Raw genomic sequence first — 15,753 nt, 5'->3', positions numbered from 1 at the left:
TATGAATTATATCACACAATTACAACCTTTTTGTGCTTCTTGATAAATTTTTGACATATTTGTCTTCTCAGTTGATCTTTATTAACCAAATGCTCTGATACCAACTGTGAGATCCCCCTGTTTCCACCGAGCTACGGATTCGGGTACTAGCAGCAGAAGTAGCACTTCTCGCACGGGACAGGGGTCCCACATTCGGGGCCTCGTCCACGGATATCCGGACAAGAGACTAATCTGTCGGTTTTTCCAAAACCGAACCCGAAAAAAACTTCCCTTACCCGGAAAGCACGGGCGATTCCACCAGGATAATTTTTTTACTCTAACGTAGTCAAGATCATTACTGATCACGCTGATCCAACTGCACCTATAAAGATACTCGGTCGGATCAAGAAAGAAACTTGCACTTGGATCATTGGGATCAACGCTTTTTTCCCCATCAAGAGGCACAGCCGTTGATTCCTATCCATAGAACAATTACTATCCGGGACTTACTTCATCTATCGTAATAACAGAAATTGAGTCTCGGTTTACGGATCCATCAGTCCAGCCTAACCCCATCCGATCCCATGGGTTAGCCAACCGCCCAACCACTGTAGTGATGGGATCCAATTTGGAATTTGGTTAAGTTTTGTCTCGGGTACCAAGGAAGAGAGTTCCAAGGCCCCCTAGCCGGAAGTTCATGCAACATAAAATTAGGCACACCACTTACACACCCAATATGAAATTGCCTTTTTCTTATCATCAGCTAACTTTAAAACAATCCTTTAATGAAACCATAGTACCACTGATCACAATCTTCCAATTTATCCGGTTGATCCTCAAATTTCCCATCATTCCTTCATCAGAGTATCTATGGCATCATTGGCAACTAGAACGCTCACCACCTGTCCACTCAGAGGCCGTTTCCATAGTTCCTAGCCCATAATACTCGGCAATATAATCACTTATCAAGATGGACTCTCGTTGAAGATCAGCAAGATCAACCAACAGATCCATATAAAAGAGCCATGGACTCATCCGTTGAGGACCAGCAAGGTCAGTCAACCAGATCCATGCCCGGTTTCACAAAACAACTCTTACTCCTTGTTCCAATATCTTCCTCGACGCACGCGTGGGTATCCTGGGCGACCCAGAGCCCGAGCACCGTATGGTCAGCACCCTCTAGGATCCTTCGCAGGTGACCTAGCGCTTCACTCATAGGCCGCTTCCTTGGTCCCTCATCCACCGTACCGGAAGCTCACCATTTTAATCGAACCGAGGCTGGTCAAGACCTCGGCCGACCTTGCTACGCGAGACGTCCTCCATTGACTCTCCGTCAGCAGTTGCAACTTTATCAGTTAGGTCTCCACGACCTTAATCACAAGACGGTCAAAATGCTTTCCCAGCATTCTTGACATAAAACAGCCATTTACAAACAGCATTTACAAACAGTTTACAAATACAATTTCTATATTAACTCTCATTTTTCCACATTATCCCTCATGCAATCCACATTACTTATTCCACATTTCATTTATATGTGTACTCATCCAATCATATCATTTTCCATCTCTTCACTTCAGATTCCTTCACATCATATATCATATATTCACATCCATATCCACATCCATACATCCACATCCACATCCACATTCACATCCATACATCCACATCTACATGCTTATCTCCATTTTCACATCCTCATTTATACATCCACATCCCATATCCACATTCATACATACACATCCATATCCACATCCATATCCGCATTCATACATACACATCCATATCCACATCCACATGCATACATTCATTATCACGTCCTCATTCATACATCCACATCCACATACATACATACATACATCCACATCCACATCCACATTCTCATTCACATCTATACATCCATATCTACATGCACATTCACATCCATACATCCACATCTATATCCTCATTCACATCCATACATCCACATTCATGCATCCACATCTACATGCCTACATCCATACATACAAATCCACATTTACATCCATGCATCCACATCCACATCCTCATTCACATCCATACATCCACATTCATACATCCACATCCACACCCACATTCACATCCATACATCCACATCTACATGCTTATCTCCATTTTCACATCCTCATTTATACATCCACATCCCATATCCACATTCATACATACACATCCATATCCACATCCACATGCATACATACATCCACATCCACATTCCCATTCACATATATACATCCATATCTACATGCACATTCACATCCATACATCCACATCTATATCCTCATTCACATCCATACATCCACATTCATGCATCCACATCTACATGCCTACATCCATACATACACATCCACATTTACATCCATGCATCCACATCTACATCCTCATTCACATCCATACATCCACATTCATACATCCATACATCCACATTCATACATCCACATCCACATCCACATCCACATCCACATCCACATTCACATTCATACATCCACATTCATACATCCACATCCACATCCACATCCATACATCCACATTCATACATCCACATCCACATCCATACATCCACATTCATACATCCACATCCACATCCACATGCATCTTATCATATCTTATCACTTCCCATATCTTTTATGCATACCTCTATGCATGAAATTCAATTATGCTAAAAGTAACACTTTTATAATAAAATATTCAACTTTTATGCATACCTCTATGCATGAAATCCAATATGATAAAAGTAACACTTTTGATATAAAAAAATTATCCTTTATGCATACTTCTATGCATGAAAATTAAAAATGATAAAAGTAACACTTTTGATATAAAAAATTTTCCTTTATGCATCCTTCTATGCATGAAAATTAAAAATGATAAAAATAACACTTTTGATATAAAAATTTTCTTTTATGCATACTTTTATGTATGAAATAAAAATGATAAAAGTAACACTTTTGATATAAAAATTTATCCATTATGCATACTTCTATGCATGAAAATAAAAATGGTAAAAATAACACTTTTGATATAAAAATTTATCCTTTATGCATACTTCTATGCATGAAAGTAAAAATGGTAAAAATAACACTTTTGATATAAAAATTTATCCTTTATGCATAATATTAAAATTCAATTTCTCCATGATTATAATGAAATTCTTTCAATTAATCTAGGATGATGATTCCTAGAATATGGTAGGAAGTCCTCTTTTTATGCTTTGAATGAAAATTTTTTATGCATAATTTTTATAAAAATTTTGCCATAGCTCCGCTGCTATGACTGATAAATCTCAATTTTTCTAAGGGATAAAGCTTATCATTAAGGAAATAATTAAAATGATTCTCTAATTAGATCCTTAATCCATAATGGATTGAATCATCAATATACATAAACTAAAAGCATAAGAAAAAGCCATTAATTTGGCCTCAAGTATAGCTTAATCTTGGGTTAAGGAAAAGCTTTATGAAAAGCTTGATTTGGATTGAGAACGGGTCATGAGTATGACCATTTCTTGAGTGAGAGAGAGAGTTTACATAAAAATCATTAGAATTTAAACATAAATGAAAATTAACTTCAATAGCATTTATTAACTTATGTAACTCTTCACTACTATTCAAACTTCAATAGTATTTAAAAAAAAACCATACCAATTAAACTTCTCAAGCTTGAGAGGGGTTGAGAAGAGAGAAACATTGAGAAATTATAGAAAGATGAATATTCACTAATTACCTTACAACTTGCTTGATTCTTTGTTCACGGTAGAGGCCCCCAACCAATCAATTGGTTAAGTATGTTGATGGAGCCACTAATGGGGATTGAAGAAAGAGGGAAGCTCCAAAAACTAGTGAATTATTAAATGAATTCACAGTTCTTGGCTTAGGTGGAGTAGAGTAACGATGCATAAACACTATCTATTTTTCAACAAGGGTGAGGCTTCTATTTATAGGAAAAATTGAGCTCCTAACCAAACAAACTGATTCTAGAATTTTCTAAATCAGTTTGGTCAATATTTGACCATTTTTAGGTCAGTTAAGCTAACTTTTTGGAACTAGACTTGAATGAGGAGAGAGGAGAGATGAAATATCTCAATTTTTATGAGTTTAAAACTCATTCAAGCATGTGAAATATGCACCTCCTTTAAAGAACTCCCCTTCCTTACATATGTCATATTTTTAATATTGCTCATAGTTTTTTACTAATAAACCTTGTACATTTTCAACTCTTCATCTTATGTGAAATATGCACCTCCTTTAAAGAACTCCTCTTCCTTACATATGTCATACTTTTAATATTGCTCATAATTTTTTACTAATAAACCTTGTACATTTTCAACTCTTCATCTTATGTGAGTATTTACTCATTTTTGGGTATCTTCTTTTTCAAATTGGATTTATCTCCTCCCTACACATGGATTGATGCTATTGGTCCATAGGAACCTTAATTGGACCATAATCCAAATTTTTTTGAAAATCTAGATCCTTAGACTAAGGTCCTTTATACACATTTCCAATTAATTCCAATTGCACATTGGAAAGTTCTTTTTGAATTTCTGTTTCAGGGAAACTTATTTTAATAAGATGAGATAATTTTCTATCCAAAAATATTAAAAATCTGAATATTCTCTCTCTAGAATATTTTCTCTCTCTAGGTTAAAACAGTTAGAAACAAGTCTTTTATATTTCTGAAGAGGGATTGATTATAGAAGAAGATACTAGACATCAAAAAGGGGTTTGGGGGAGGAATCTTACACCATAGATCCCTAGATCATCAATTTATGATACCATTTAAGCCTTCAACTAGTAGCCATTTTCCATTTTCAGCCATTATGCCAAGGGGGCGTCCATCGAAGCAAGCGATCAAACTTTAAGAGATAAGGGAAGGCAAGGAAATGGTGAATGAGGATCATGCAAAGGAGATTGGTCAAGAGGATGTGAATTTACAAGGTAACAACAACATTGCAAATGTGGCACATAGGATAAATCATGTGTAAATTCGGCCAAGTTTTGCAAATGTGGCCAATACATCAAATCAATTGGGAGAAGCAAATGCACAAGCAATGCCTGCCTATGACAAATGATATGTCACAAAAGATGATGATGCTGAGAAGCATGATGGAAAGCATGATGCAACTACTTATGGAAAGCATGATGCAACAACTTGTGCAAGAGATTAGGGGCATATGTGATGAGATGAAGATCAAGGATGAAGACAAGGGTGGACCATATCACAAGGTTCGACAAACTCATGTTGAAGACAAAGAGAATTATCACCCAAGTTTTTATTCTACTCTGGTGCTATGCGCAACCCAATGTTTCCATGAACACCTAATGAAGCCAAAGGAAAGGGTCATGCATCTCCAAATGAAGGCTTAAGAGTCCCAAGGAGTGATGGTCATGTTCCATTCAAATTGAATACTCATTGAGGTGGTGATTCAAGACCTCATGTTGAGGAAGATTTTTTATGTGAGTTTGAGGATTACAAATCATTATATGGATGGGCCTATGTGTAAGCATGGTGACCGTCACGGAAATGGAGCTGGGTATAAAAGATAAGATTGTCCTTTCAAAGTTTAGTAATGAAGGCACTAACAATGACATCTTTGAGGAGTGGGTGAACAAATTGGATCTCTATTTTGAGATGAACCCTCAAAGTGAAAAAGCTATGGTTTACTTTGCCACCTTACACTTGGAAGGGTGTGCTCATGCATGGTGATTGGAGGCAGCTTCAATCATAAGATTATGAGGCCACAAGTTGGGATGCATTCAAAGAAGATATGAGAGATGCATTCAAAGAAGATATGAGAGATGCATTCACTTCCAAGATGCACAAAGATAAAATGGTTTGTAAATGGGACAATCTACAACAAATATACTCGAGTGTGAAGGAGTATACACATAAGTTTCTCAAACTTATGCTTCATGTTGAAGGGTTTAGTGAAGAGTTTAAAATAGTGAAGTATATCAAGGGCTTAAAGAATGCAATTGGAACGGATGTGAAGGAAAAAAGACGAACAACTCTCAAAGATGAAAAGATCTTGGTTGAGGTATATGAAGAAAAGTATGCAAATACATGGGTGAATCATCGACCGGATTATGGGTCAAATGCTTTTACAAAGCCACCTCTTACCACTCCCAATGTACCTGAATTTCCTATTGTCTATATTAGTGGTGGCAAACCATACAATGCGGGTGGTTTCAAAAGTGGGAATACTTCTCAACAGACATCACAAGAAGATGCAAATCCAACTAATGATAGGGTTACCAGGACCAAAATTGTGAGGGAAGACCACATTAATGAGATGAGGGACAAAAACCTATGCTACAAATGTGGTGGGAGAAGTATAGTAAGGGCCATTGGAAGGAGTGCAAAGCCTGCAATGTCAAGATTAATATGGTTCATTCAGAAGTGGTGGATGATACTAATGATAAAGAAATGGAGCCACTTGAGGAGCCATATGAGTTTTTGGATACCTCGGTTGTTCTCTTGGTGATCTTCATGATTATGATGATGGCTTACCTCATACTTTGGGTGCTACAAATGCATATGAACACAATGCTACTCTTTGTGCCATATCCAATGAATCTTATGCCAGTTGCAAAGGGGAACATACATTAAGATTCAAGGATAAGGTCAAGGGAAGAGATACATTTGTGTTGGTGGACAACCATAGCACACATAGTTTTGTAAACTACAAATCATTGGGAAATCTCAAGTTGTACCCTGAGGCATTAGTAATGAAGAGAAAAGTTAAAGTAGCAAATGGGGATAACATGCATTGCACAATGATTTGCAAAAATGTGGAATTGGTGCTCTTAAAGGAGTACACTTGTAAAGCTGAATTGTTGGTGATATGGTTTTGGGGTATGATTGGCTATTAACTCTTGGTACCTTCTCTATGAATTTACAACAAGGCTTTTTGAGGTTTATGCATGGGAAGGATACCATGACATTGCATGGTTTTGGTACCTCAAAGTTAACCTTAATCAATAGCACACAACTCAAGAGAGAATTGAAAAAGAGTGGCTACATGTATGTTTTGTAGCTTTGTAAGGATGATGACAATGAAAAAGAGAACTAAGTTACACATGTGGGCATGGAGACGCTACTTTTAAGGAGTATGAAGACGTGTTTCTATGCCCAAATGCTTGCCACACCGAGATGAGGGAGGTAGATCATGCCATTGAGTTGGAGCCAAATGCAAGGCCGGTCAATAAACTTCCATATAGATTATCAAAAGTGGAGAAAGATAAAGTGGCAAAGCAAGTTAAAGAGCTCATAGATATAGGTTGGGTGGTGGAACCGATTCAATCACCATTTGCATCTCTCATTTTATTGGTGAAGAATAAGGATAGGACTTTTAGAATATGCATAGATTATATCAGGATGTTAACAAAATCACAATCAAGAATAGGTACCCAATTCCAAGAATGGATGATCTCTTAGATGAATTGAAGGGTGCCAAGTTCGTCACCAAGATTGACTTGCGGTCCGGTTACCACCAAATAAGAATGAAAAGTGGGGATGAGCATAAGACGACATCTCATACCAAAAGAGGTCTCTATCATTTCATGGTGATGACGTTTGGGCTATCTAATGCACTGGCCACTTTTCAAGCATTGATGAACAAAGTGCTCTAACCATTCCTCTTCAAGTTTGTATTGGTGTTTTTTGATGACATATTGGTATATAAGAGTGAAGAGGAGCACTTGGTTCATGTGAAGGAGGTATTTTATGCATTGAAAGCCAACCAATTGTACGCCAAAGAGACCAAGTGTACAATCATGGGGCAAAAGAGGTGGAATACCTTGGTCACATTGTGAGAATTGATGGTATAAAGGTGGACCCCAAGAAGGTGGAATGTGTGAAGAATTGGCCTACTCCCACCAATCTCACTCAAGTGAGGGGATTCTTAGGTCTCTCATCATTCTATCGCTAGTTCATTAAGAAGTATGCACATATAGCAGCTCCTTTGATGGATAAGTTGAATAAGGAGGCATTCTTTTGGGATGTAATGGCACAAAAGAGTTTTGATGAGAGCTGAAAAGAATGCTTACTTTGGCACCTACCTTGGTATGCCCGGATTTCTCTAAGCCTTTCACTATTAGAGTAGATGTATGTGGAAGAGGCATTGGTGTCGTGTTGTATCAAGGCCATGGGGTCATTGCTTTATGAAAGCTGTAAACTTGACAAGGAAATGGGGATGCATGTGTATGACCAAGAGATGATTGCCATTTTGCATGCAATTAAGAAATGGTCTCACTATCTTTATGGAAGAAAGTTTTATGTGCAAAGAAATCATAGGGTTCTTCAATTCTCCTATCACAATAAAATCTCTCACTTAAGCAAAGAAGGTGGTTGGCTACCCTTCAACAATATGATTTTGAGATCACATATATGAAGGGAAAGGAAAATGTGGTGGCGGATACACTTTCTAGAACGTGGGCATGTTCATTATCGGCCATCACGAAAGTGCATAATGATTAGATTGAGGAGATTCAAGAGGAATATATGCTTGATGATGAGGCTTCACAAATAGTGTAGAAATTATAGCATGGTTTTTGTGATGATTTACCTCATTTTCGGTTACAAAATGGTCTCCTCTATCACAAGGAAAGGTTTATCTTGTACCCCACTCATCCTTCAAGAAAAAGGTCATGGATAAGATGTTGGTGGGACATTTGGGTTTGTTCAAAATCTATGATGCCATAAGGAAGAGCTTTCATTGGAAAGACCAATGGAGGGAAGTCAAAGAGTATGTTGCTAAGTGTATGCCTTGTCAACTTAACAAAGATCCCACACACAAGCCCAGTGGTTTGCTTCAGCCCTTTACCTATTCCCGAAGGGTAAATGGATGCATATTGCTATGGATTTCATTACCGACTTGCCTGCCTTCTACCAAGAAGGGATGGGATAGAATCTATGTAGTAGTTGACCAATTGACAAAAGCTACCCATTTTGTACCAACAAAAGTGAGACACTCGGCATCTATGGTAGCACACCATTTCATAGAAAATGTGTTCAAGTTGCATGGTATGCCACAACAAATAGTGAGTGATCAAGATGTGAAGTTATGGGCACATTTTAGCGTTTGATAGCATGGGCACCAAGTTGACTCCTTGTACGGCTTATCATCTAGAAATCGATGGTCAAACTGAGAGGGTCAATAAGTGGCTTGAGACTTACTTGAGGCATCATTGCTATGAAATGCAACTTGCATGGGATTATTGGTTGTATTTGGTGGAGTTTGCCTATAATAGAACCTATCATAGTAGTATTGGAATGTCGCATTTTGAGGCCATGCATGGCTACAAGGTGCATGTACTGATCGTAGCATTCAAGCAAGAGAATGCAAATCCACATGCAAGGAAGGAAGTGGAAAGAATGCAGACTCTTTTGCAAACATGTAAAGAGAACATCAAGAAGTCTCTCAAGAGAAGATGAAGCATTATGAAGATTCACATCGAAGGCCATTGGAATTCAAAGAAGGGTACTTTGTGTTCTTGAGGATCTCTCAAAAGGTAGCACCAACACAAAGCTTGCACACCATTATTATGGGCCATACAAAGTATTTAGAAGATTTTGTGAAGTGGCTTATCAATTGCTACTTCCGCTTACTACAAGGACAGTAGCAAAATTTGCAGAGCAATGTGATGAGCTATGGTGGATCAAATGCTAGAATCAACATCATTAGAAAAGAGATTAGATGATAATTAAGACATGATTAGTGAGCAATTAACTGATAGCTTAATGTAGGCATGGATAATCAAAAACCAGCAAATTCTCTTTAGGCCAATGCCTCAATTTATAGGGTTTACATTCAAGCATCTAATCCCACTGATTTGTCCTTGATTCACTCCACCTCTTTTGCTTGATTCTCTCCACCTCTTCCCAGAATATCTCCACACCTCCTAAATCTTCTCATGCTACCCTTTATTCTCTCCAGTAGATACTTCTCACCTTTTCATAGCTTCTCTCACACATTTGCAGATTCTCTTTTATAGCCTCTTGCTAAGGGCTTGTTCCCGCACACACCCTATTCACTTGTATATTTCAACACCTCCCCTCAAGTGAATACTCTTAGCACACTTGGACCCTATACCAAGTTTCTCTCTTACTTGATAGTCCGCGACCAGTGCCTCAAGTCCCTAAACTCATAGTCCTTGACACTAACTCTCTCTATGTGTCCAAGGCTACTACAAGTGCGTGTGACCTCCTTGACTAAAGTGCTCACACATACATTTACCACATGGCCTGCATCATCGGTGGCTCAGAGGTGGTTTTACTCTGTTGGGGTAGGTTACATTGGGTTGTGGGGTTTCTCTCTCTCTCTCTCTCTCTCTCTCTCTCTCTCTCTCTCAGAAAAAGATGATCTGACTCCACTTCCTTACGAGTCTCCATGAAGTTTGCTGATGTAGTTCCTTCTCCACTGGGTTTGCTGTAGCAGTCTCTTGCCATGTGTCTTGGCTTTCCACAGTTGTGGCAAGTGAAGGTCCTTCCTCCTACTCTGCCTCTTCCTCATCCTCGTCCTCGAGAGAATCCTCCTCAGGTGAATGCATTTTCTTCTCCAGTTGTTGAGTCCAGCCATTTCTTCTCTTTGACTTTGGTCTCTTGCTCTAGTAGAGCTCATTCTATCTAGTGCAGCTTCAATTCAGGTGCATTATTTAATGTTGCTACAATGTTTTCATATTCACCTTTGTCCACACTCTTCAGAAGCACTGCTAGTGCCTCATCATCTTCTACCTTTTTGCCAATGGGGCTGATAGTTGTTGCTTAATGCTTTTATATTTGTTCAAGTGTGTGATTATTAAATGTTCACTTTCCTTCATATCCAATTGTAGAATTGCATTAATAGATTTATCTTTGAATTTTTTGCTTGAGTGCCAAATAATTTATTGAGTTCATCCCATGCATCTTTTGCCCATTGTATCCCTGTGATGTGATGAATGATTTCATCATTTAAACTGAGTGCAATAAGTCCTAATGCTTTCTCATTCTTGCTCTTGCACTCATTTTTTCCTCACCTCTGGGTATTCATCTCTTCCCTCAGCTAGCCCCCATAGATTTTTCCTCATGAGCAGGTACATGGTTTTTGTCTGCCATGTGTAAAATTGCTCCCCATTAAATTTGGCTATCTCTTGTGCCGTACTCATGAGATGATGTGAAGGGGGTCTTACCTCTTGATCCAATTTCAAGATTCAAGGGTAGTGTCTATCCTTTTACAACTCAATCCGGTGTTTAGGTGATTATTACAACAGATTTATCAACATAAATTCACCACATAAATTCACCCAAAAATTACATTAAACCAAGGGTAACAAATCTGTACGGAATGGTTGGAGTATCAAACCATCTCCGAATTGCAATCTGAAGGTATAGGGATCTGTATCAGATACCTAATTTGAATCCTCAATTGCACCAAAATTCAGTGATTAGTATTGATTAATCATTGATTAGCAAATTAATCCTATGTTTTGTGTGCAAAAAACAGAGTATGCGGGGAGTCCAGATCTGGGGCCTTAGAGTTCAAATGAGCTTAAATCCTTTCAAGGCCATCAATAGCAATTAGTCTAGTAGAGGATTAAGCCAAGAAATATAAGATTTGACCAAACATTGAATGCTTAATCTTTGTTTTACCAAAGTCACTTGTAGATTTGATGAAGATCTTGGATCTCGCTGTAGACTTGATCAAATAAAAAATTATCTTCACCAGCTTGTAGAGCACCCTTGAAAACCCCTAGGGCCAAGAGGAATGAGAACCATTTCATTTGGTGTAGACAAGAACTCCAATTTCTTCAAAAAAAAAGGCGTCTCGCGAATTTCGGTAGCTACAATAGGCGGTTTGGCGCGTCGATTTGATGGGCTGAATGGTGGGCAAGGTGGCTATGTTTGCCTAGAAGCATTTACCCTAATGTTGATCCTAGAGGGAGATCAAGCCCCTCCACTAGCTGGGGGTGCAAAGCGCTTGTTGAAAAAGAGGTAAAAATATTAATTATCTACTAATCCTAATTAGCTAAGTGATTAGCAAGATAATGGGCTCATAAATTTGATGGATTCTAGGCTAGGCTCTGATACCATGTTCAATTTGCAGTAATGTGATGAGCTATGGTGGATCAAATGCTAGAATCAACATCATTAGAAAAGAGATTAGATGATAATTAAGATGTGATTAGTGAGCAATTAACTGATAGCTTGATGTAGGCATGGATAATAAAAAACTAACAAATTCTCTTTAGGCCAATGCCTCAATTTATAGGGTTTACATCCAAGCATCTAATTCCATTGATTTGTCCTTGATTCACTCCACCTCTTTTGGTTGATTCTCTCCACCTCTTTTGCTTGATTCTCTCCACCTCTTCCCAGAATATCTCCACACCTCCTAAATCTTCTCATGCTACGCTTTATTCTCTCCCAGTAAATACTTCACACCTTTTCATAGCTTCTCTCACATTTACAGATTCTCTTTTACAGTCTCTTGCTAAAGGCTTGATTCTCTCCACCTCTTCCCAGAATATCTCCACACCTCCTAAATCTTCTCATGCTACCCTTTATTCTCTCCCAGTAGATACTTCTCACCTTTTCACAGCTTCTCTCACATTTACAGATTCTCTTTTACAGCCTCTTGCTAAGGGCTTGTTCCCGCACACACCCTATTCATCACTTGTATATTTCAACAGATACATGATGCCTTTCACACATATCACATTTTAAGGCATATGTTGGGCTAGAGGTGCAAGTATTGGATAAGCTTCCACTCATAAGTGAAGATGGCATGGTGGAGTACATTCCGGAGAAGGTGTTCGGAGAAAGAGAGAAGGTGTTACGCAACCGCACTTTGTGTGAATACCTTGTCAAGTGGAAAGGTTTACCTCAAGATGAATCAACATGGCAACTTGCCTCTATTTTGGAGGGGATGGAACACGTTTTTGATGCATCCGAGGTGCATTCTTGAGTCAAAATAGTAAAACAATAGCTTGCTGTAATTTACTATTATGAGGTATAAAAGAGGCTCAAATGGATGCAATTGACATATACACTTCTTAGCCATGATTGACAATGAGTTGGGGAGTATTACATAAAGTTTTGGAGGTCTCAAAGGCTCAAATCATGCTCTTTTGGATAGCTTTTGCAAAGAAATGTGAAGTGGTTGCTTATGCAAACCATCCATACTATGGTTTTACTTTGTGTATGTTTCGAGGACGAAACATATTTGGGTGGGGATGGTTTGTCACATGAAGTAGATTTGGTTGCACATGCACATGGGGGATGGGGCCTAGGCACTTGGGATTAGGTTCATTTACATGTGTACTTTTGGGGGCCTTAGGTTATATTAGACATAGGGCTTATGTGTATTATACCTTTTTGATCATATACATTTTTCATGAGTACATTTATGTTGAGATATCGAGCTCGTCTAGTGAGGCGGTGGCCACCACTAATGACCCGCCTGGGGGATAGGCCCCACACTTACACAACTGGCATGGTTGGTGAGATCTTGGTGATATGCGGCCAGTGGGATGACAGGCTGTGTGACAGCCATTCTAGAGACTGGCATAGTTATAGCGCCAGAGAACCACAGGAAGCGGTACGAGGGTAAGAGCTTCAACTACTCTTCCCTATTTGTGTTGGTGACTACACCCTTGTCTACGGGAGGCACCGGCAAACGATCTCTGATTGAGGAGCTTTCTTCGCGGGAGTAAAGCTATAGGGCAACTATATAGTCCTATTGGACTGCAATTTTCAAGCCGAAAACGCGTTTCGGGCGCGTCTGGACCTCCGTTTTTTAGAAAGCAGGCGATTTCGAGCACTGCGGGTAAGTCATCGATTCTCTGCAAAACTCTGTTTTAAGAACTGCAGGAAGACAGATTGACTGTGCAGACACTGTGGGTGCTGGAAAGAGGTCTACAGTTGCCATTGGGTGTATGTATGCACATTGAAGTCACTGGTTGTGACATTTGAGAGTACTATAGTACCGCTGTGCAGAAAATCCAGCAGTTTGTGCAGAAAAACCAGAGTACAGTTTCTGGTAAAATTGTGTGTTTGGCAAGATGTCAAATGATGGGATAACTCAGATTGTGGCTGAGAAGCTTGATAAGAATAACTTCCATGCTTGGAGGTTCAGGTTGATGAATTTCCTGATGGGAAAAGGCTATTGGGACTACATAGAAGGTGAGCATGAAGAGGCACCGGAGATACCGGATATAAATCCGACTGCTGTGCAGATGTGAAAGAGTTTAAAGACTGAAACCAAGGAGCCAGGAAGGTTATGTATTGGCTATCCATTAGTATACAGGACACCATGATTGGGCACATTCAGGATGCCAAGTCTCCCAAAGAGGCGTGGGACACCTTGGTAAAGCTCTATGAAACAAATACCAATGCACGTAAGATACAGTTGAAGAATGAACTTCATACTGTGGAGAAAAAGAGCATGTCTGTGAATGACTATGCGTTGAAGATAAAGGGTATTGTGGAATCCCTTGCATCTATTGGTGTGTCAGTAGATGATGATGACAAGGTGGAAGTCTGTCTACGTGGTCTCGAGCCACAATACAAGGCTTTCAAGACGTCTATTCAGACTCGGGAAAACATTCCCAACTTTACAGATTTGGTGTCTATGCTGATTATCGAAGAGAAGAACTTGGGTGAAGACCAACAGTCTTCACAAAGCAAAAACAGCTCAGAGCAACAGGCCTTCTATACGAGTTCAGGTAATCAGAATTATGGCCAGTAGCAGCAAACAACAACAGTCCAAGAATCAACAACAACAACAACACGCAGGTGGAAGAGGCAAATTCAGAGGCAGGGGAGTCAAAGAGGCCGTGGAAATTAGCAAAGGCAATATAATGATGCACGTGAATGCTATTATTGTGGTAAGCCTGGACATGTGCAGGCAGAATGTTATAAGAAGCAGGCTGATATGCAAAATGGAAAAGTGCAGCAAAACAACTATGCATCCTCCTCAAGTAGAAATAATGAGGATAATGAAAGGTTATTTGTTATGCAGCATGTCGTGAATGTCATGTCTGAAAATGTTGATGCAGCACAAAAAGATAATGTATAGTATGTGGATTCAGGCGCTTCGAACCACATGACAAGTCATGGGGAGTGGTTCAAGGAGATGAAAAACCCGGAAAGACCAGGTTTTGTGGAAACAGGGGATGACACTGCTCATCCAATTGCCCATGTTGGAGATGTGCCATTGTCTATGCAGGATGGCAAAGTGAAGTATCTTGCAGATGTACTTCATGTACCAAACATAACAAAGAATCTGGTTTCAGTTGGCCAGATGATTGAGCAGGGTTTGCAGGTTCGGTTTAACCCTGATGGGTGTTATATTGAAGATTTTAAAGACAAGTGCAGGTTGGTTGCAAAAGGCAACAGAGTGGGTAGAATGTTTACATTGAATGTAGACATGTCTGAAATGAGTGCTGCGATGTTTGCAAATGGTTCAGGAGTTGTTGCAGACACAGACATATGGCATAAAAGAATTGGACATGTAAATGTGCAGAGATTGAAGTCTATGCAGACAAAAGGAATTGTGACAGGGCTGCCAAAATTTAAAGTGGAAGGTATGCAGAAAATATGTGAAGCATGCCAATTTGGGAAGCAAACAAAGCATGTGTTTCCACGTAACAGATATGTGAGCAGAAATGCACTAGATGTTGTGCATTCAGATGTATGGGGTCCTACGAAGACCATATCTATGGGAGGCTGCAGGTATTATGTGACTTTCATTGATGACCACACAAGGAAGGTGCTGTGAGT

This window comes from Cibotium barometz, unplaced genomic scaffold (assembly GCF_041138505.1).
Source record: "Cibotium barometz isolate CiBa-2024 unplaced genomic scaffold, ASM4113850v1 ctg505, whole genome shotgun sequence".
NCBI classification, from domain to species: domain Eukaryota; kingdom Viridiplantae; phylum Streptophyta; class Polypodiopsida; order Cyatheales; family Cibotiaceae; genus Cibotium; species Cibotium barometz.
The sequence above is the reverse complement of the archived record's forward strand: the minus strand, read 5'-3'. Positions refer to the sequence as shown.